This window comes from Macaca nemestrina, chromosome 8, assembly GCF_043159975.1.
Source record: "Macaca nemestrina isolate mMacNem1 chromosome 8, mMacNem.hap1, whole genome shotgun sequence".
In the NCBI taxonomy this organism is placed as follows: Eukaryota; Metazoa; Chordata; class Mammalia; order Primates; family Cercopithecidae; genus Macaca; species Macaca nemestrina.
The window spans coordinates 128,691,111-128,712,839 of record NC_092132.1 but is presented as its reverse complement, the minus strand read 5'-3'; the positions used below and the strand labels follow the sequence as shown (position 1 = coordinate 128,712,839).

At 38.2% G+C, this 21,729-nt stretch overlaps 1 long non-coding RNA gene across 1 annotated transcript in view; it reads left to right on the top strand.

Moving 5' to 3' along the window:
- The first annotated feature begins 436 nt into the window (after nt 1-436).
- LOC105482038 (uncharacterized) overlaps nt 437-21,729 on the top strand; it is a 72,186-nt gene continuing 50,893 nt past the window's right edge. The window contains exons 1-2 of the long non-coding RNA XR_987358.2: nt 437-555; nt 2,872-2,913. This is a non-coding gene — a long non-coding RNA (uncharacterized lncRNA). The remainder of the gene's footprint in view (nt 556-2,871; nt 2,914-21,729) is intronic.

Here is a 21,729-nt window from a genome sequence, read left to right as displayed (position 1 = left end):
ATAAAATCTATTGATCAATAGATCAATCATATGTTGGCTTCAGTTAGCTAATATTTTCTTTAAAATGTGTGCATCTAGGCACATGTGAAATGGTTTATAATTTATTTCTCTCTTTCCTTATACTCATTACTCTCTTTGTTTTGTTGTTATTATCTCGAATTTTAATTCTGAGTTGTAATGGATATACAGTACATTTATTACAGTCAATCATTCTGGTACCGGGGTCCTAGCTCCCAGAGCTCCCAAGATGGTGGCGGGCCACTTCCAAGATGGTGGCAAGCCTCGTGTTCTCTGACCTAGGGTTCTTGGCCTTATAGATTCCAAGGAATGGAATCTTGGGCCATGTGGTGAGTGTTATAGCTCTATTAGAAGCCGTGGGTCACAGAAGAGAACCATGGAACCCAGTGACTAGTGTTCAGTTTGATTAGGACGAACCCAGGCACTTAGCTGTGCAGGAACAATGGCAAGCCTTTAGCCTGACTGGGAGTGGCAATGGGCGCCTGGATCAGGAGCACAGCGAACACTCTGCTGGATCCAGAGGGATGGAATTCAGCGGTAAGTCTGCCACAGCGCAAACAGCAGCGGTGGATGGCAAGTGAACGCTCAGCTGGAGCCTTAACAAAACACAGACCAGAAGACTGCAGTTGCAAGATTTAATAGAGTGAGATAGAGTGAAGACAGAGCTCCCACATAAGGGGAGGGAACCTAAACGGGGTTGCCATAGCCAGCTCCAATGCCTGGGTTTATATCCAGATCCTTGTCCCTCCCGCTGTGCTCTCAGGAAATAGATGATTGGCTATTTCTTTACCTCCTTTTTGCCTAATTAGCATTTTAGTGAGCTCTCTGATTGGTCGGTTGTGGGCTAAGTTGCAAGCCCCGTGTTTAAAGGTGGATGTGGTCACCTTTCCAGCTAGGCTTAGGGATTCTTAGTCGGCCTAGGAAATTCCGGCTAGTCCAGTCTCTCACTTCCTTTATATTATAACTATTCTCCTGAACTTTTTACTTTTCTTACTGGAATACTTTCTCTAAGAATATTTCCGAAGAGGTATTTGTAGCAAACCATTTTATGCCAAAAAAAAAAAAAAATCTTTATTATGTGCTTATATCTAAATGGTGGTTTCTGTGGATATAAAGTTCTAGACTTTAAGATAATTTCTTCCAACATTTTGAAAATATTTCTCTATTGCTGCCTGCCTTTGGTCTTGTAATTAGTCTGATGTCAAAGTGATTCTTGCTTTTCAGTAGGTGAGCTGCTTTTTTCTGAAATCTTTGACTTTAATGTTCTGAAGTTTTATAATTTTATTTTGTGCAGGAGAGCTTTATATTTACTCTGCACTTATTTTTAATCTGAAAGTGATATTTTTTGAAATCTGAAAAATCTATTTCTTCTCAACTGTGTTTTTTGTATTTTATTTTGTGTTTTTTTTTCTCTTTCCCCAGCATTTCAATATATGTATATTTTTTGTTAACACTTTCTAGGAAGAGTTCTTTAATATGATCTTAAAATGATTATGTCTCCTTTCATGCTATTAACTGAATTCTTTCCATTTTATTTCTCATACGTAGTATGTGCAGATGATTCTTCATGACTTCTTCCTCCTTCAGTGTTGAAAGTGTCCTCTTTTATGTTCCTCTTTCATATTTTGAACAACCTCTCTTGTCTCACTGATATGTATTTTAAATTCTTGCTCTCTTCTGCCGCTTTCTCTTTCGTTTAACTTGTCCAGGTTGCCTTCTTTCTTATAACCGCCATGAAGATGTCTTGTGATTGTTTCTAGCAAACGCACAGTCTCCTAGGGAAGTTTGATCTTCTTGGTTCATGAAGCAAACCCCAGGAAAGGAGTTAGAGTTCAGGTCCCAGCGTGTGCGCTCTCCAGAGGAGAAATGCTTCAGCTCTGTTCCTTGTCTCTCTCTTTGCCGGGGCTGTGCCTTTTCAGGAATTGTAATCCTGTAGGTACTGAGACGTGGGTGGTTGGGTGTTGGGGGAAACCTGAGTGGTTAGCTGCAGTCCTTTCTGGAGGGTCTGATGCACCACCCTGATTTTCACTCTCCCTTTATTGCTGGGCTGGGACTCCACACTGCTGCTGTATTTGATGTTACATACGAAGTTCTGCCTGCAGCAATAAAGACACTAGCCCTGGAGAGATAAAAGGCATGTTAAAAAACTTTCCATCCAGTCTGGGCAACATGGTGAAACCTCGTCTCAATTACAAAAAATTAGCCACATGTGGTGGCTCTTGCCTGTGGTCCCAGCTAATCAGGAGGCTGAAGGGGTAGGATTGCTTGAGCCTGGGAGGTCGAGGCTGCAGTGAGCTGTGATTGCACCACTGCACTCCAGTCTGGGTGACAGGTGAGACCCTGTCTCAAAAAACCAAAAAATACACAAACTTTCCCTCGTCCTCCCTGTGCTATCCAGCCCACTTTTCATGTTGACTTTTATACTTGTCATGCTGGTTCATGCTGATTCACAGCCTCACCAGGACCCCAAGCACACCCTGCTGCTCTGGAGTTGCTAGCGTTTTATTTGTTTAACCACTCTGACTCACTAATTTCTCCCTAGCTTCTATGAGATATGTATGGAGAAGAGCAGGCCAACATTTGTTAGTGTTGCTGTCCTGTATGTCATGAATTTTATTTTTTATTATTTTAATTTTAGAGATGAGGGGTCTTGCTCTGTTGCCCAGGCTAGAGTGCAGTGACCTCATCATAGCTCACTGCTCGCTACAGTCTCAAACCCCTGGGCTCAAGGGATCCTCACAACTCAGCTTCCTGAGTAGCTGAGATTAAGCCATTGTACTCTGCTTGTTATGAATTTTATATGTCGATCTCTTATCCAGTGTTCTTGCTGAATCTTTATTATTTTGCCTGCAGATTTGATATTCAATGTAGAAAACTGTATCTCCTACAGATAATGTGAGTGATGTATCTTCCTTTACAATTCTTAAATTTTGTTATTGTAATTAGAATATCTAGTGCAATATTAATAGTAGACTTGATATTGAGAATCATTGTCTTGTTCTTGGCTTTAATTAGAATAATATTAGCTTTAGGTTTTGGATACAGTTCTTAAATTTCCTTCTATTCTTTGTTTACTGGGAATTTTTTTTTCTTTAAATTGTGAATGCTGGCCGGGTGCAGTGGCTCACGGCTGTAATCCCAGCACTTTGGGAGGCTGAGGAGGATGGATCACCAGGTCAGGAGACTGAGACCATCCTGGCTAACACGGTGAAACCCCGTCTCTACTAAAATACAAAAAAATTGGCCGGGCGCGGTGGCTCAAGCCTGTAATCCCAGCACTTTGGGAGGCCGAGACGGGCGGATCACGAGGTCAGGAGATCGAGACCATCCTGGCTAACACGGTGAAACCCCGTCTCTACTAAAAATACAAAAAACTAGCCGGGCGAGGTGGCGGGCGCCTGTAGTCCCAGCTACTCGGGAGGCTGAGGCAGGAGAATAGCATAAACCCGGGAGGTGGAGCTTGCAGTGAGCTGAGATCCGGCCACTGCACTCCAGCCTGGGCGACAGAGTGAGACTCCGTCTCAAAAAAATAAAAAATAATAAAAAAATACAAAAAATTAGCTGGGCGTGGTGGCGGGCGCCTGTAGTCGCAGCTATTCGGGAGGCTAAGGCAGGAGAATGGCGTGTACCCTGGAGGCAGAGTTTGCAGTGAGCCAAGATCGCACCACTGCACTCCAGCCTGGGCCACAGAGTGAGACTCCACCTCAAAAAAAAAAAAAAAAAAAAGTGAATGTTTTTGAATTTTGTCAAATCTCTTTTCTGCATTTATGATGAAGATTATATGGTTTTCCTTCTATAATTTGTTAATATGGTAGGAATATATGAATAGATTTTCTGATGCTGAAACATCCTTGCATTCTTGGAATATATATTGAATTTTATTGGCTAATAGGTTAAAATTTTTGCACATATGCTTATAAATGAGTTTGAGTTATATGATCTTATTTTTGTTCAGTTTGGGACAATTTTATATCAAACCTATAAAATGAGTTGTATAACTTCTCCCCACCTACTAAACCTGTTTACATAAGAGAATATTTCTTGAATGTCTAAAAAAACTAAGCTATGAAACCACTTAGAATAGTAATGTTTTTGTGAGGGTAAAGAAATATTTTATTAAATTATTGTAAAGGATTTTTTGTTTTGAGAGTCTCACTCTGTTGCCTAGGCTGGAGTGCAGTGGTGCAATCTCGGCTTACTGCAACCTCCATTTCCCAGGTTCAAACGATTCTCCTGCTTCAGCTTCCCAAGTAGCTGGGACTACAGGCACCCACAACCACACCCAGCTAATTTTTGTATTTTTAGTAGAGATGGGATTTCGCCATGTTGGCCAGGCTTGTTTCGAACTCCTGACCTCAAGTAATCCACCCGCCTTGGCCTCCCAAAGTGTTGGGATCACAGGTGTGAGCCACTATGCACAGGCATTTAAAGGATATTGACATATTGAAGGGGTGAAACTCCTTAAATTCTCTTCTTGAGATAATTTTTAGAATTTAGGTTTTTCTAGAAAATTACCCATTTCATCTAAGCTTCAAAACTTATTGGCTTAAGGTTTTCCTAATGTTCTCATGATTAAAGAAAAAACTCTATTACGTATATGGTTATGCCTCTTTATACATTATTAATCTTAGAATTTTTTGGTCATATATTCATAATATATATGGTGTATATATTATAATTCATGGTTCATGAATACTATATATATAATACTATACATATCTGGATAGATATATATTGATAGATATGTAGATCCGTGCAGATAGAGACATGGCACTTAATATGTAATATCCAATGAAGATTTAAGAACTTGAGAACTAAATTATTACCAAAAACATACATCCTTTTATGGACTCCTTTCTAATCCCACTTGCATGTCTCCCTGCTTCTGAGGAATAATCTCTAACTTGAATCTTATTTAGCATTCTCCTGCTTTAAAAAGTATTTTATTGCATATATATGTATGTCTCTATAATACATGATTTGATCTTGCTTGATTTTGAACTTTATAAAAGGGGTATCTTACTATATGAATTCTCTGGGATTTTCTTTTTCATGTGACATTTTAAGATTCATCCAGGTCATTTATGTAGTTTTAAATTTTCATTTTCATTTCTCTGAAATATTCCATTCTGTGAATAAACCCATTTAACTTTTCCCTGTCAATTTTTTTCCCCCTGACATTTAGGCTATTTCTAGTTTTTTGATATTATGAATAGCGCTGCTATGACATTTTCGTGCATATCTCTTGAGACACACATACTAAAGTTTTTCTTGGATATATGTCTAGGAGTAGAATTACTGAGTTGTGGAGTATAAGAACTTTGTTTTACATGATAATGCTGTATTGTTTTGTAAAATGACTGTATCAGTTTGCACTCCCAATAGTTACACAAGGGGATCCTATTGACATGCATTTTTGCCAAAACAGTATGTTTAGCAAAAAATGTCTTCAATTTGATTGTCATGGTCAATGAGTGTTAGGACTAGATTGCAGCTGCAGACAGAGCAGCTTGCGGAAGCTGGCATTGTGAATTTTAGCTCCAGATCGACTGCAAGAACAAACCAGCAAACCCAAGAGGACCCATAGACCCTCTGAAGGAAACAGACTGCTCCTGTGGGACCCAGGAGACACCCCAAATACTGTGCGAACCCCAACTGTGGAGGTGGAAAAGGGAGACCCTCCTCTCGTGAACACACACACCCACAGGAGAAGCTAAATGTCCATTTGTAGGAGAAGTTTCTGACTTTACCTGGAGCTGAGTCAATTTAGAGAACTGAGCAAAATACAGGGGTTGACGAAGCATCAGAAAGGCCCTGGGAGCTCACTGTGTCCCCTAGCAGGCCATTCCTGCTGGCACCACAGGGATCCATTGGGAGGATGACGAGAGGAACAGGTGGTGAAACTCCACCAGGAGAAGGAATTCTGTAGCTGAACTTTGTAAGAATTTTAATGGGATGAGAAGCCCCCTGGCCAGAACCTGGGTGAGGGCACAAATCCAGTGTGCAGACTCCACAGGTGGGGAAAGAAACAAACCGTTTTCTTTCTCAGCTAGGGAAGCAGGTTGATTGGGGCAACTTTTCAAGCCCATCACGCCCTCCACCTGGAAACGGACTTGGTCTGTTGGTGGGGGCATAGTGGGAGTAAGACTGGCCTTTTGGTTTGTGTGGGAGCTGGGTGAGGCCTGTGACTGCCAGCTTTCTCTTGCTTCCCTGAAAACATGTATGACTCAGCAGGGGCAGCCATAATCCTCCCAGGAACACAACTCCAGTGACCTGGGACTCACCCTCATCCCCCACAGCAGCCGCAGCAAGACCTGCCCAAGGAGAATCTGAGCTCAGACACACCTAGCGCCACCCCCACCTGATGGTCCTTCCCCTATCCACCCTGGTAGCAGAAGACAAAGGACATATAATTTGGGGAGCTCTAGAGCCTAGCCTATTGCCAGTCCCTCTCTATACTACTACAGTTGATGCTTTCTGGAAAGTGCCACCTCCTGGCAGGAGGCCAACCAGCACAAAAACAGAACATTAAACCAACAAAGCTAAGAACCCTCATGGAATCCATTGCACACCCCTGCCACCTCTACTGGAACAGGCGCTAGTATCCACGACTGAGAGACCAGTTCACATTACAGGACTCTGTGCAGACAACCCCCAGTACTCACTGGTAGCCAGATAGACTCGCTGGGTGGCTAGACTCAGAAGAGAGACAACAATCACAGTTCAGCTCGCAGGAAACCACATCCATAGGGAAAGAGGAAGAGTACTACATCAAGAGAACACCCTGTGGGACAAAAGAATCTGAAAAACAGCCTTCAGCCCTAGACCTTTCTTCTGACAGAGCCTACCCAAATGAGAAGGAACCAGAAAACCAACCCTGGTAATAATGATAAAACAAGGCTCTTCAACACCCCCCCAGAATTACTGTTTCCCTAGCAATTGATCCAAACCAAGAAGAAATCCCTGATTTACCTGAAAAAGAATTCAGAAAGTTAGTTACTAAGCTAATCAGGGAGGGACCCGAGAAAGGTGAAGCCAAATGCAAGGAAATCCAAAAAATGGTACAATAAGTGAAGGGAGAAATATTCAAGGAAATAGATAGCTTAAACAATCAGAACTTCAGGAAACTTTGGATACACTTTTAGAAATGCAAAATTATCTGGAAAGTCTCAGCAATAGAATGGAACAAGTAGAAGAAAGAAATGCAGAGCTCGAAAACAAGGTCTTCTAATTAACCCAATCCAACAAAGACAAAAATAATAAGAAAATATGAACAAAGCCTCTAAGAATTCTGGGATTATGTTAAATGACCAAACTTAAGAATTATGAGCATTCCTGAGGAAGAAGAGAATTCTCAAAGCTTGGAAAACATGTTCAGGGGAATAATCAAGGAAAACTTCCCTGGCCTTGCTAAAGACCTAGACATCCAAATACAAGAAGCACAAAGAACACCTGGAAAATTCATCACAAAAAGATCTTTGCCTAGGCACATTGTCATCAGGTTATCCAAAGTTAAGACAAAGGAAAGAATCTTAAGAGCTCTGTGACAGAAGCACCAGGTAACTTATAAAGGAAAACCTGGCAGATTAGCAGCAGATTTCTCAGCAGAAACCCTACAAGCTAGGAAGAATTGGAGCCTTATCTTCAGCCTCCTCAAACAAAACAATTATCAGCCAAGAATTTTGTATCCAGTGAAACTAAGCATCATATATGAAGGAAAGATACAGTCGTTTTCAGGCAAACAAATGCTGAGAGAATTCACCATTACCAAGCCACCACTACAAGAACTGGTAAAAAGGAGCTTTAAATCTCGAAATAAAACTTGGAAACACATCAAAACAGAACTTTAAAGCATAAATCACACAAGACCTGTAAGACAAAAATACATGTTAAAAAGCAAAAACAAAAAAACCAAAGTACACAGGAAACAAAGAGCATGATGAATGCAATGGTATCTCACATTTCAATACTAACATTGAATGTAAATAGCCTGAATGCTCCACTTAAAAGATACAGAATTGCAGAATGGATCAGAACTTGCCTACCCTCTGCTGCCTTCAGGAGACTCACCTAACACACAAGGATTCATATACTTAAAGGAGTGGAAAAAGGCATTTCATGCAAATGCACTGAAAGCAAGCAGGTGTAGCTATTCTTATATTAGATAAAATTAATTTTAAAACAACAGCAGTTAAAATTCAAAGAGGGACATTATATAATGGTAAAAGGCCTTGTCCAACAGCGAAAATATCACAATCCTAAACATATATGCACCAGACACTGGAGTTCCCAAATTTGTAAAACAATTACTAATAGACCTAAGAAAGGAGATAGACAGCACACAGTAATAGTAGAGGACTTCAATACTCCACTGATAGCACTAGGCAGGTCATCAAGACAGAAGATCAACAAAGAAACAATGGAGGTAAACTATACCTTGGAACAAATGGACTTAACAGATATATACAGAACATTTAATCCAACAACAGCATAATACACATTCTATTCAACAGCACATGGAACTTTTTCCAAGATAGACCATTTGATAGGCCATAAAACGTGCCTTAATAAATTTAAGAAAATTGCAATTATATCAAGCACTCTTTTTGACTACAGTGGAATAAAACTGGAAATCAACTCCAAAAGAAACCTTCAGAACCATGCAAATACATGGAAATTAAATAACCTGCTCTTGAATGAGCATTGGGTCAAAAATGAAATCAAGTTGGAAATTTAAAAATTCTTCAAACTGAATACAATAATGACACAACCTTTCAAAACCTCTGGGATACAGCAAAGGCAATGCTAAGAGGAAAGTCCATAGCCCTAAGTGCCTACATCAAAAAGACTGAAAGAGTACAAACTGATATTCTAAGGTCACACCTCAAGGAACTAGAGAAATAGGAACAAACCAAACTCAAACCCAGCAGAAGAAAGGAAATTACCAAGATCAGAGCAGAACTAAATGAAATTGAAACAAAAAATGCAAAAGATAAATGAAACAAAAAGCTGGTTATTTGAAAAGATAAATAAAATTGATAGACCATTAGCAAGATTAACCAAGAAAAGAAAATAGAAAATCCAAACAACCTCACTAAGAAATGAAACAGGATATATTACAACTGACAGCACTGAAATACAAAAGATCATTCAAGGCTACTATGAACACCTTTATCCACATAAACTAGAACACTTAGAAGAAATGGATAAATTTCTGGAAGAATACAACCATCTGGCTTAAATCAGAAAGAATTAGATACCTGAACAGACCAATAACAGGCAGCGAGATTGAAATGGTAATTTTAAAATTACCAACAAAAAAAGTCCAGGATCAGGCAGATTCACAGCAGAATTTTACCAGACATTCAAAGAAAAATCGGTACCAATCCTTTTGACACTATTCCACAAGATAGAGCAAGAAGGAACCCTCCCTAATTCATTTTATGAAGTCAGCATCACCTGATTACCAAAACCAGGAAAGGACATAACCAAAAGAAAAACTAAAGACTGATATCCTTGATAAACATTGATGCTAAAATCCTTAACAAAATACCAGCTAGCTGAATCCAACAACATGTCAAGAAAATAATCCACTATGATCAAGTGGGTTTCATACCAGGGATGCAGGTATGGTTTAACATACATGAGCCAATAAATGTGATATACCACATCAACAGAATTAAAAAGAAAAATCATATGATCAGCTCAGTAGGTGCAGAAAAAAGTTCCAACAAAATCCAGCATCTCTTTATGATTAAAACTCTCAGCAAAATCAGCATACAAGGGACATAATGTAATAAAAGCCATCGATGACAAACCCACAGCCAACATGATACTCAGTGGGGAAAAGTTGAAAGCATTCCTTCTGAGAACTGGAACAAGACAAGGATGCCTACTCTCACCACTCCTCTTCAACATAGTACTGGAAGTCATAGTCAGAGCAATTAGACAAGAGAAAGAAATAAAGGGCATCCAAATTGGGAAAAAGGAAGTCAAACTGTCACTGTTTGCTGATATGTTCATTTGTTTGATAATATGTTCATTTATTTTGAAAACCCTAAGGATTCCTCCAGAAAGCTTCTAGAACTGAAAAATAATTTAGCAAAGTTTCCAGATAAAAGATTAATGTACACAAATCAGTAGCTCTTCTATACACCAACAGTGATCAAGTGGAGAATCAAATCAAGAACTCAACCCCTTTCACAATAGCTGGAAAAAAAAAAAAACCAACCAAAAAACTTAGGAACATACCTAACCAAGGAGTTGAAAGACCTCTACGAGGAAAACTACAAGACACTGCTGAAAGAAATCATGGACGACATGAACAAATGGAAATACATATCATGCTTATGGATGGGTAGAAACAATACTGGAAAATGACCATACTGCCAAAAGCATCTACAAATTCAGTGCAATCCCCATCAAAATGCCACCATCACTCTTCACAGAATTAGAAAAAACAATTCTAAAAATTGTATGGAACCGGAAAGACCCTGCATAGCCAAAGTAAGACTAAGCAAAAAAAAAAAAAAAAAAAAAAAAAAAAAAACACCACCACCAACAACAAAAAAACAAATCTGGAGGCATCACACTACCTGATTTCAAACTATGCTCTAAGGCCATAGTCACCAAAACAGTGTGGTACTGGTATGAATATAGTCACATAGACCAATGGAACAGAATAGAGAACCCAGAAATAAACCCAAATACTCACAGCCAACTGACCTTTGACAAAGCAAACAAAAACATAAAGTGGGGAAAGGACATCCGTTTCAACAAATGGTGCTGGGATAATTGGCTAGCCACGTGTAGGAGACTTAAACTGGATCCTCATCTCTCACCTTATACAAAAATCAACTCATGATTAAGGACTTAAACGTAAGACCTGAAACCATAAAAATTCTAGAAGATAACACTGGAAAAACCCTTTTAGACATCGACTTAGGCAAGGATTTCATGACCATGAACCCAAAAGCAAGTGCATTAAAAACAAAGATAAATAGCTGGGACATAATTAAACTAAAGAGCTTTTGCACAGCAAAAGGAACAGTCAGCAGAGTAAACAGACAACCCACAGAGTGGGAGAAAATCTTTACAATCTATACATCTGACAAAGGACTAATATCCAGAATCTACAACTAACTCAAACAAATCAGTAAGAAAAAAAAACAAACAATCCCATCAAAAGGTGGGCTAATGACATGAATAGACAATTCTCAAAAGCAGATATACAAATGGCCAACAAATATATGAAAAAATGCTCAATATCACTAGTGATCAGAGAAATGCAAATCAAAACCACAATGTGATACCACCTTACTCCTGCAAGAATGGCTATAATTAAACAAAAAACAGTTGATGTTGGTGTGGATGTGGTGAACAGGGAACACTTCTACACTGCTCGTGGGAATATACAGCCACCAGTGGAGATTCCTTAAAGAACTAAAAGTGGAACTACCATTTGATCCAGCAATTCCACTACTGGAGAAGAAATCATTATTCAAAAAATATTCTTACACATGCATGTTTAAAGCAGCACAATTCACAATAGTAAAATCATGGAACCAACCCAAATGTCCATCAATCAACAAGTGGATAAAGAAACTGTGGTATATATATATGATGGAATACTATGCAGCCATAAAAAGGAATAAATTAACAGCATTTGCAGTGACCTGGATGAGATTGGAGACTATTATTTTAAGTGAAGTAACTCGGGAATGGAAAACCAAACATCGTATGTTCTCACTGATATGTGGGAGCTAAGCTATGAGGATGCAAAGGCATAAGAATGATACAAAGGACTTTGGGGACTTGGGGGGAAGAGCTAGGAGGGTGGTGAGAGATAAAACACTACAAATATGGTGCAGTGTATACTGTTCAGTTGATGAATGTGCTAAAATCTCACAAATCACCACTAAAGAACTTACTCATGTAACCAAATACCACCTGTACCCCAGTAACATGTGGAAAAATAATAAAATATAGACATGGAGTGCCCACTGATAGCCAGACCTAAAAAAAAATCTTCAATTTTTATAAATCAAATTAGCAAAAACATGACATCTCCGTTTGTTGATTTGAATTTCCCTGATTACTAGTGCAGTTGAGCATATCTTCACTTTATTAGCCATATGTATATAATTCAGAAAATCTTTTTTCCCCAACTAGGTTGTTTGTTTCTTATTATCTTATAGAAATTTAAGAATATATTTTCAGTTAGAATAGTTTATTCATTATATGCATATTTTGATTAGTTGCTTTTTTTAAAGGGTCTTTCTGAGCAGAAGTTTAAAAACTCTTAATGCAGTTGGTCAAACTTTTCTTTTTGAGGTTAGTGCTTTTAGTGTATTAAGAAATTTTTCCCTACTACAAGGCCAGAAAGACATTTACCTATACTTTTTTTCTAAAAGTTTTAAAGGTCTACTTTTCAAAAAATCTGTAATTGATTCCAACTCTTTGGTGAAACATTTAATTTTCTATTTTCTCTACCCTTTCTTTATTGTCTTTAGCATCATAATCATATTTAAGATCCTTGTGTACTAACACTAACATCTGTATCCCCTGTAGGTATGTTTCTGTTATCTATTTTTTCTCTTATTATTAGTCATCCTGTTTCTTGGCATACCCAGTAACTTTTTAAATAGAATACTAGACTCCGTGTGTACACACATACACATACAAACACAGTAGAGGTTCCATGTAATGTTAACTTCATCCTGAAAGAGTTCATCTTTCCTCTGCTAGACAGAGTGGGAACTGATCAACTAATCACATTAGGGAATAAACTCATTCAAGGCCAGTTGCGATTTTGGTATGTTGAAGTCTGTCTCTGGTTTACTTGACTCCTAGATAGATCCTAAACTCTAATCGCTGTGTTGTAGCATGGTATGACTCCAGACAACTTTTCCCTGCTTTTTGTTTTGTTTTGTATTCTTCTGTAGGCTTCCAGCTTAGTTTTATAACCTCTGAGGCACAGCTTTAGATTTTTAACCAATGTACTGAGCGCTATGTGTTGGCTCTGTGTCCAGCTCAGTATTCTTGCCCACTCTTTCTCAGTCATCTCATCAGCCCCTCTCCTCACTGCAAATGTCTCTGTTGGTTTTTCTGCCCCTCAGCAGCCATCTTCCCACTAGAAGCAAATTCCAGGTTATCAGCCTCTTTCCCTATGCTCAGAATCAGTAATGACCCCAGGAAAAACAAAAACAAATGCAATCTATTGGTTGAAATCTATGAGCTGTCCTCCTTTTCAGAATATTGTCCTCTTCCCAGTTTTGGTTGTTTTGTCAGCTCTCCAATGCCTTGAAACTAAGTCTTTTATTTTGCTTTGTTTTATTTAGCTTTTCTAGTTGTTTTGGGCTAGAGAGTGGTCTGCTGCCAACTACTTCAGCATAACCAGAAGCAAAAATCCATATTGTTTTTAAAATGAACTCTGGGGAGCCCTTGCTAAGGAACAAAAGAGAAGCTGCTGGAAGATTCATCTCTGGGGTTCTCTGGGTGGTGTTTTACCTCCATGTATCTAGGACTCAGAATAGCTGGTTTCAACCACGACTCTTCATTAACCTGCTGAATAACATAGACCAGCCATCCAACTTTCCCCACTTAAGGAATGAGGACATTATCTATTCTTCTCACTTGACAGAATTGTCATGAGAAAATACTATTTATGTAAGCGTTTTGGAAAGGTGAAGATGATATACGTGATGAATGCAGTCAGGTAGTTCTCAGATAGGTGTTTGGGTCTCTAGCTGTTCATTGGATGAATGTCTTTCTCCCCCAACTAGACTGTAAACACTTTAAGGATGGGGCCTATGTCCTCTACTTCCATTTTATTTCCTACAGTTTCACACTGCATGTCATTCACAAAACAGGCATCATTTAAATGCCATACAGAAAAAAGTTAAACCTTTTTCTGTGTCTGTTCATAAGTGCAGGCTATCAACTTTATGATCTAAGTGTTTGTGTCACCCCCAGATTAATATGCTGAAAGCCTAACCCACATGGTGATGGTATTAGGAGGTGTGGGGACTTTGGGAGGTGGTTAATGAAGACGGAGACATCATGATTCAGATTGGTGCCCTTATAAAAGAGACCCCAGAGAGCTAGTGAGCCCTCTTCACCATGGAGGACACAGCAAGAGGGCTCCATCTATGAACCACAAATCAGGCCCTCACAAATCAGCCTGAAGAACTGGAAGAAACAAACTTCTGTTGTTTATATGCTACCCAGTTTATGGTATTTCGTTATAGCAACCCAACTGGATTAAGACACGCCTCACTTTGATTTTCAGTCTACGTTGGTAAATCCCAGCTTAGGGATTTGCAATTTGAGGGACAAGTTTTGATCATCAGCTCTTCCTCTTTCATTTTTAATTTTTTCTTTTATTATTTTTAATTGACACATAATTGTACATATTTATGGGGTACATCTTGATACATGTATACAATGTGTAGTGATCAAATCAGAGTAATTAGCATATCCATCATCTCAAACATTTATCACTTCTTTGGGAATATTCAAAATCATCTAGCTATTTGAAAATATACAATAAGTTGTTGTTTACAGTCACCCTACAGTGCTGCAGAACACTAGAACTTGTACCTCCTGTCTAGCCATAGTTGTGCATCCATTAACGAACCTCTCCCTATTTTCTCCTTCCCTCTAGTAGCCATATTTCTACTTTCTTCTTCTATGAGATCAACTATTTAGCTTCCACATAAGAGTAAGAACATGCAGCATTTGTTTTTCTGTGCCTGGCTTATTTCACTGAACATAATGTCCTCCAGGCTTATCCATGTTGCTGTAAATAACAGGATTTCATTCTTTGTATGGCTGAATAGTACTCCATTGTATATATAGGCCACATTTTCTTTATCCATTTATTTCTTAATGGGCACTTAGTTTGGTTCCATATCTTGGCTATTGCATATAGTGCTGAAATAAACATGGGGGTGTGGATAATCTCTTCAACATACTGATTTCTCTTCCTTGGGGATAGCTAGATCATAAGGTAGTTCTATTTTTAGTTTTTTGAGGGACCACCATACTGTTTTCCACGGTGGCTGTACTAATTTGCATTCCTATCAACCAATGTATAAAAGTTCCCATTTCTCCATATCCTTGCTAGCCTTCTTTTTTTTTTCTTGTCTTTTTGATAACAGCGTTTCTAACGGCTATTATCTAAATGATACCTTGTGGTTTTGATTTGCATTTCCCTGATGATTAGTGATGTTGAGCAATTTTTTGTATACTGGTGGACCAGTTGTATATTTTTTTTTTCTGAGAGATGTCTATTTAGTTCATTTGCTCATTTTAAAATCAGATTATTATTATTTTTTGCTGTTAAGTTCCTTGTATATTCTGGATTCTAATTCCTTGTTGGATGAATAGTTTGCAAGTATTTTCTCCCATTCTTTAGGTTGTCTCTTCACTCTGTTGATTGCTTCATTTGCCATGCAGGAGCCTCTTAGTTTGATATAATCCCGTTTGTCTATTTCTGCTTTTGTTGCAGGTGCTTTTGCAGGCCTATCCATAAAATCTTTGCCTGTTCCAATGTCCTGAAGCATTTCCCCTATGATTTCTTCTAATAGTTGCATAGTTTGGGATATTATATTTAAGTCTTATTCATTTTACTTTTTTTTATACAGTGAGAGGGTTTAGTTTCATTCTTCTGTGTATGGATATTGTATTAGTCCATTCTCATGCTGCTAATAAAGACACATCCAAGACTGAATAATTTATAAATGAAAGAAGTTTAATTGACTCACAGTTCAGCATGGCTGGTTAGGCCTCAGGAAACTTACAATCATGGTGGAAGAGAAAGCAAAGACATCCTTCATCACATGGTGGCAGCAAGGAGAAGTGCAGAGCAAAGGGGGAAAACCCCTTATAAAACCAGCAGATCTCATGAGAACTCACTCACTATCACGAGAATGGCATGGAAGTAACCACCCCCATGATTCAATTATCTCCCATCAGGTCCCTCCCATGACCTGTGGGGATGATGGGAACTACAGTTCAAGATGAGACGTGGGTGAGGACACAGCCAAACCGTATCAGATATGCAGTTTCCCCATCACCATTCGTTGAATAGACTGTCTTTTCCCCAGTAAATGTTCTTAAGATCTTTGTCAAAAATCAGTTGGCTGTAACCGTGTGGATTTATTTCTGGGTCCTCTATTCTGGTCCATTGGTCTACATGTCTGTTTTTATGCTGATACTATGCTGTTTGGGTTACTATAATTTTGGTAGTATATTTTCAGTCAGACAGTGTGATGCCTCCAGTTTTGTTCTCTTTGCTGAGGATTGCTTTAGATATTTGAGGTCTTTTGTGGTTCCATATGAATTTTAGGATTGTTTTTCTATTTCTGTGAAGAATGTCATTGATATTTTGATAGCGATTGCATTGAATATGCAGATTGCTTTTGGTAGTATGCTCATTTTCACAATATCATTCTACCAGTTCATGAACATGGAAGATCTTTTCTTTTTTTTTTTTTGTCCTCTTTATTTCATCAGTGTTTTATAGTTTTCATTGATGAGATCTTTTACCTCCTTGGTTACATTTATTCCTAGGTATTTTATTTTATTTTAGTTTTGTTGCTATTATAAATGTGATTACTTTCTTGATTTCTTTTTCAGCTAGTTTGTTGATAGTCTATAAAAAATGCTACAGATTTTTATGTGTTGATTTTGCATCCTGCAGCTTTACTGAGTTTTAAAAATCAGTTGTAAAAGTTTGATGGCACTTCTTAGGGTTTTCTATGTGTAAGATCATGTCATCTGCAAATAGGGACAATTTGACTTCTTCTGTTCCAATTTGGATGCCCTTTATTTTTTTCTTTTACCTAATTACTCTGGCTAAGACTTCCAAAGGTCTACTTTTGACATTTATGTTTTAATTTTTTTGTACTCTATAGTTTCACTGTTTTTTTTTTTTTTAATGTTGTTCAATATTGATGCATACTTACAAGGACTTTCTTCAATACTGGACAATTCTCAGCTTTTTTTTTTTTTTTTTAAATATTGCCTTTTCATTTTTACCTTTATTCTCTTTTTCCAGAACTCCTACTTAATGGACATTAGAAATTCTCAATATATTACTCATCTCTTAACAGCTCTTCTTTATTAAAAAATATCTCTATTTCTCTGTGTATACTACAGAGAAAACATTTTTGTATTTTCTTCAAATTCCCTAATTTTCTCTTTAATTATGCCCAGTCAAGTTATTATCCTATTATCCTGTTGAGTTTATTAGATCAACTATGTTTTTCAACTTAATGGTTGTAATTTTAAAAAAACATTCACTTGTTCTTTTTACATTTCTATTTTATTTCATAATTTGATTATTTGTAGATATGATTCCTTCATTTGTCTCTTTGTAGATCCTAAACATATTTATTTTGAGGCCTCTTTCAGTTGGTTTCTTATTTTATTTCTATCTGTAGTGAACTCATATTGATTGTTAATTTTGTTGACTTTTTTCCTATCCCTTGCTTTACTTGGAACTTATATTTTTAGGCTCATTTTAAATGGGTGGATATTTTTCTTTCACTCTTTCCTTGTTTTAATTTAATTTACTCTCCATTTAATGGTTTTGAAATGACTGTCTGTAGACCCCACAGAACCACACCTTTTATTGGTGGCCTAGGACTCATGCTCTGCAGTGAAACTGGGCATGGTATAGCTTTGGCTGGCTGGGGATTTGATTTTTTTCCTGATATAAGGCTCTGTCTGCTTTATTTTGGCTTTCCTAGCCCAGGAAGCATTTGGCATTAACTTTTAGGAGGCCCAGAAGTCAACCCAAATATATATTTTATTCTGTAGTTTCTTAATTGTTAATATAAAGTGTAAAACATTATCCCTTGCCTCCTCCCACTTTAGATGAGGAATTTAACATGTAAATTCCCCCTTCTCTCTTCCTTCTTGGTTTTGCTAATATGATTTGGGATTTTAAATCAGAATTATTGCTCTAAATTTATTATTTTAAATGGCCAGCTTCCCTCTTAAACTGCGAATGCTTCAGTGTAACATAATAGGAACACCCATGATTCTCTAAACTTCCATAAATGAAGCACTGGTGATCATAAAGAAGATGAAGAAATTTTGGGGGACTGCCAATTTCCTTTCACTTGGGTGATAATTGTAAATAATGAAACATAAAAGTGGCCTGACTAAAATAGGCAATCTTTGTAGGTCTTTCTAATAGTTATCTTTGTTTCAGTTCAGCTTTTAGCTTATGTACTGGTTATAAATAGGTTACACAAGAGGCATTGGAAATATTCATGAGAGTGTGGAGATATTTAAATGGCAAGTATTTGCAGGCACTGGGGTTACAGCAAAAACTAAAAGCTAGATGGTCTACACTATCATGGAATTTATGGTCCAGTTAAACAAACTGTGAGCCATTTGTGCTTCTTCTTCAAGTTCACCTTCAACACATTTCCTTCTGTCTTGCATCTCCATGGCTTTGCTAAAGCTGCCCCGGTCAAGGATGCTCATGGCCTCCATGTTGCCAAACCTAATAGACCTCACTGTACTTGACTTTTTGGCAACATTCAAGAGAGTTGACTGCCTATCTTTCTTAAAACACTTTTCCCTGTTAGTTTTGATGAAAAAAACTTCCTATTTTTCCTCCTGTTTTTCTGGCTGCTCCTTGACTTTTTGACCAATAAATATTAGAGTTCCCAGGGTTTATTCCTGAGTCTTCTTTTCTATCAATATTCTCTCCTTATGGAACCTTAACCAGCCCCATAGCTTTAAATAATGCATAACGAGGATTCTTAGTTAATTTTCAGCTCTAAACCCACTTCCAAACTGCAAACTCATAGGACTAATTGCCTGTTTGATATCACTACATGAATGTGTAACAAATGTTTCAAACTTAACATGTCTGAAACAAACCAGAAATTGCCACCCATCCAATGGTTCCTTCCCAATTCCCCCGGCACTGAACCTCAGTAAATAATCCTATCAGACAGTTGCTAAGCCAAAAATCTAGAAATTTCTTATCACCATTTCTTTAACCCCAATATCCAATCCGTCAGATCACCTACAATATACATGTTGACTCTACCATGTCTCTCTATTCCTATCACCACTATGAAAGTTTAAGTCACCATCATCTCTTGTCTGGACCACAGCAATTGATTCCCATCGGTCTCTGCTTTTATGCACAACTCACTCCAGTGTCTTCTTTGCATGGCCAACTAATCTTTTTAGAATATGAATCATGTCATGTTATTTCCCAGCTTAAGACCCTCAGTGATTTCCCAGTGAATTTAGAAAAAGTCTAAATTTTCTTAACCTGGTTTGTTGCAGTAAACTCACCTTATTCTATTCTCCCTTGAGTTCTTTCTCTTCCTAAACATGGCAAGTTTCTGTGCCTTAGATATTTGGTATTTTCTTTTCCCTCTGCCTGGGAGATTCCTTGCCTGTCTCTCTGCAAGGTTTTGACATAAATGTGAGTGACATCCTTAGACGTTTCTTCCAACCACACTATCTAAAGTATCTCCTGAATTATTTAGTTCAGTTAATATTTCTTTTATCCCTTTATACTAGTACATGGAATTTTCTTGTTTGTTTCTTTACTATCCATCTCTCTCCATTAGAATGTAAGTTCCCTAATGGCAGAGACTTTGTCTTGTTCATGGATATAGTCTCATAACCAAGAACTAGGATGACAATATAATTTATTTTCCAAATTGGAACACTTTTGTTTGTGCTAAAATAACATGACGAGTGAGATGCAAGGATAATAGGTATAAGCACGGACTACACCAGCAAATGGTGATTTATGGTCAAGCTACCTAGAGCATTAGCTTATATCTAGTTAGCCCTCAATAGTGAACTGTTAAAAACAATTACAGAATCACATGCTGCTAAGTGAAGGAAGCCAGTATGAAAAGAATAACTACTGTATGATTCTGTTTATATGAGATTGTAGTGAAGACAAAACTATAGCAATGGCAAACAGATCAGTGATTGCAAGGGCTTGGGGAAGGAAAAGAGTTGAATAGGTGAAGCATGGGGTATCCTTTAGGACAGTGAAACTGACTTATGTGATGCTGTCATGGTGAATACATGACATCCTGCATTTGTTAAAATCCATAGAACTTTACAAACAGTGAACTTTCTTGTATATAAATTTTAAAAAATCACTTAGGAGGTCAGGGGATCCCAGGATGGAATATAGACTACAACAAAAGAATAAAATGTGTTATAAATGTATATGATAACCTCACTGAAGGAAGTGACAGGGTTGGGGTTGGAGAGGTACTGACCTAAGAAACTTTGGAAATCAGTGGAGACTGGAAGACTAAAGCCACAGTAACTGCACATAAGCACTGTTCTATTTGGTAAAGCTTTTCCTTGCCTGGCTCTCTGCAAGGTTTTGACACAAATATGACATCCTCAAAGATGTTTCCTCCAACCACACTGTCTAAAGTATCAGTTACGATAGGAGCAAGCTGAAGAATGCTGTAGGCAAAGAGTGGTATGTGGGAGGACCCACAGGCATAAAAACATCAGATTGCATTGCAGATACATTAGCAAGTCCAGTATCTTATATCCATCACTCTTTCTTCACATGAAAGCTCTTCTTTAAGTGCTCCTTAAAGGACTGTTATCATTCCCATTTTACACATGAGGAAATCAAGACCCTGAGAGGTGGTACTTTTCCCAATGACATACAGCCTATTGGTGGTTAAAACAGAAGAGGGAGCCCAGCCTATCAGACTCTAAAACCTATATCCTTTCCTCTCATGTTACTCTCCATTTGCTTGAGAATCCTATAAAAGTCAGCTGTAGTCAAACAGTTTCTCACTTCTGAAAATGAACAAAACTGAGTACGTATGGAGCTAACATGCAGATCAACAGCGGGGCTGGGAAACGTCGACCATGGCAGCCACTAGTTCTCACTAAGTTGCTCTCACAAGCAGCATTCTCTTACTTGCCAGGAACCAGAGCCCTGTGAAACCAGAGGTCAAATTCCAACCTATGAACCCAAGGGAAATCATGTATCATGAAAATATGGCCTGGGAGCTGGAACCAAAAAAAAAAAAAAAGAGGTCCTGTTATAGAAATGAGAATAGTAGAAAGAAAGGCAGGGTTGGAGACAGGCTGTACTGGGACTGGGGTGGTGGGGAGATGGGCAAGGTGAGCAGCTCAGTCTCCACGTGGCAGGTACCCCCAGGAAGAATCAAGAGTTGGCCCAATGCTGCTCACTTAAATGACTCTGCTGCCACCTCTACCTCCCACCTCCTTCCTCCTCCTCCATCACCACTGTGTAGCAAGCTGCTAAAAAACCAAGAGGAACTGTCCAAATCTAGCACCTGCCTAAGGAGGATCATGGTCGTCTTCCACCTGCTGGGCATGGGAACAGGGCAACATTTTCTGGAGTAGGATAGGAAAAGAGATACTGAAGTCTGAAAACAAACTCAAGTGCTAGACTTCAGCATTATAGCACTGATAATAAAGAGTCCATAAAATGCCAAAAAAAAAAAAGGTCAAAATACTTTTTCTGAACACCCACACCAATGTAAAAAACACTCAGAGGGGGTTGAATATTTGGCAAACTAGTTATAATGGATCATGAGCTCAACTGCTTTTAAGCTAAAGGGCTGGGGATAAGTTTACTAATGAAAAGGAATGGCAAGTATGATACTGTCTGATATTGTTGGTCAAAAGAATGTGAGGGTTGGGAAGGGGAAC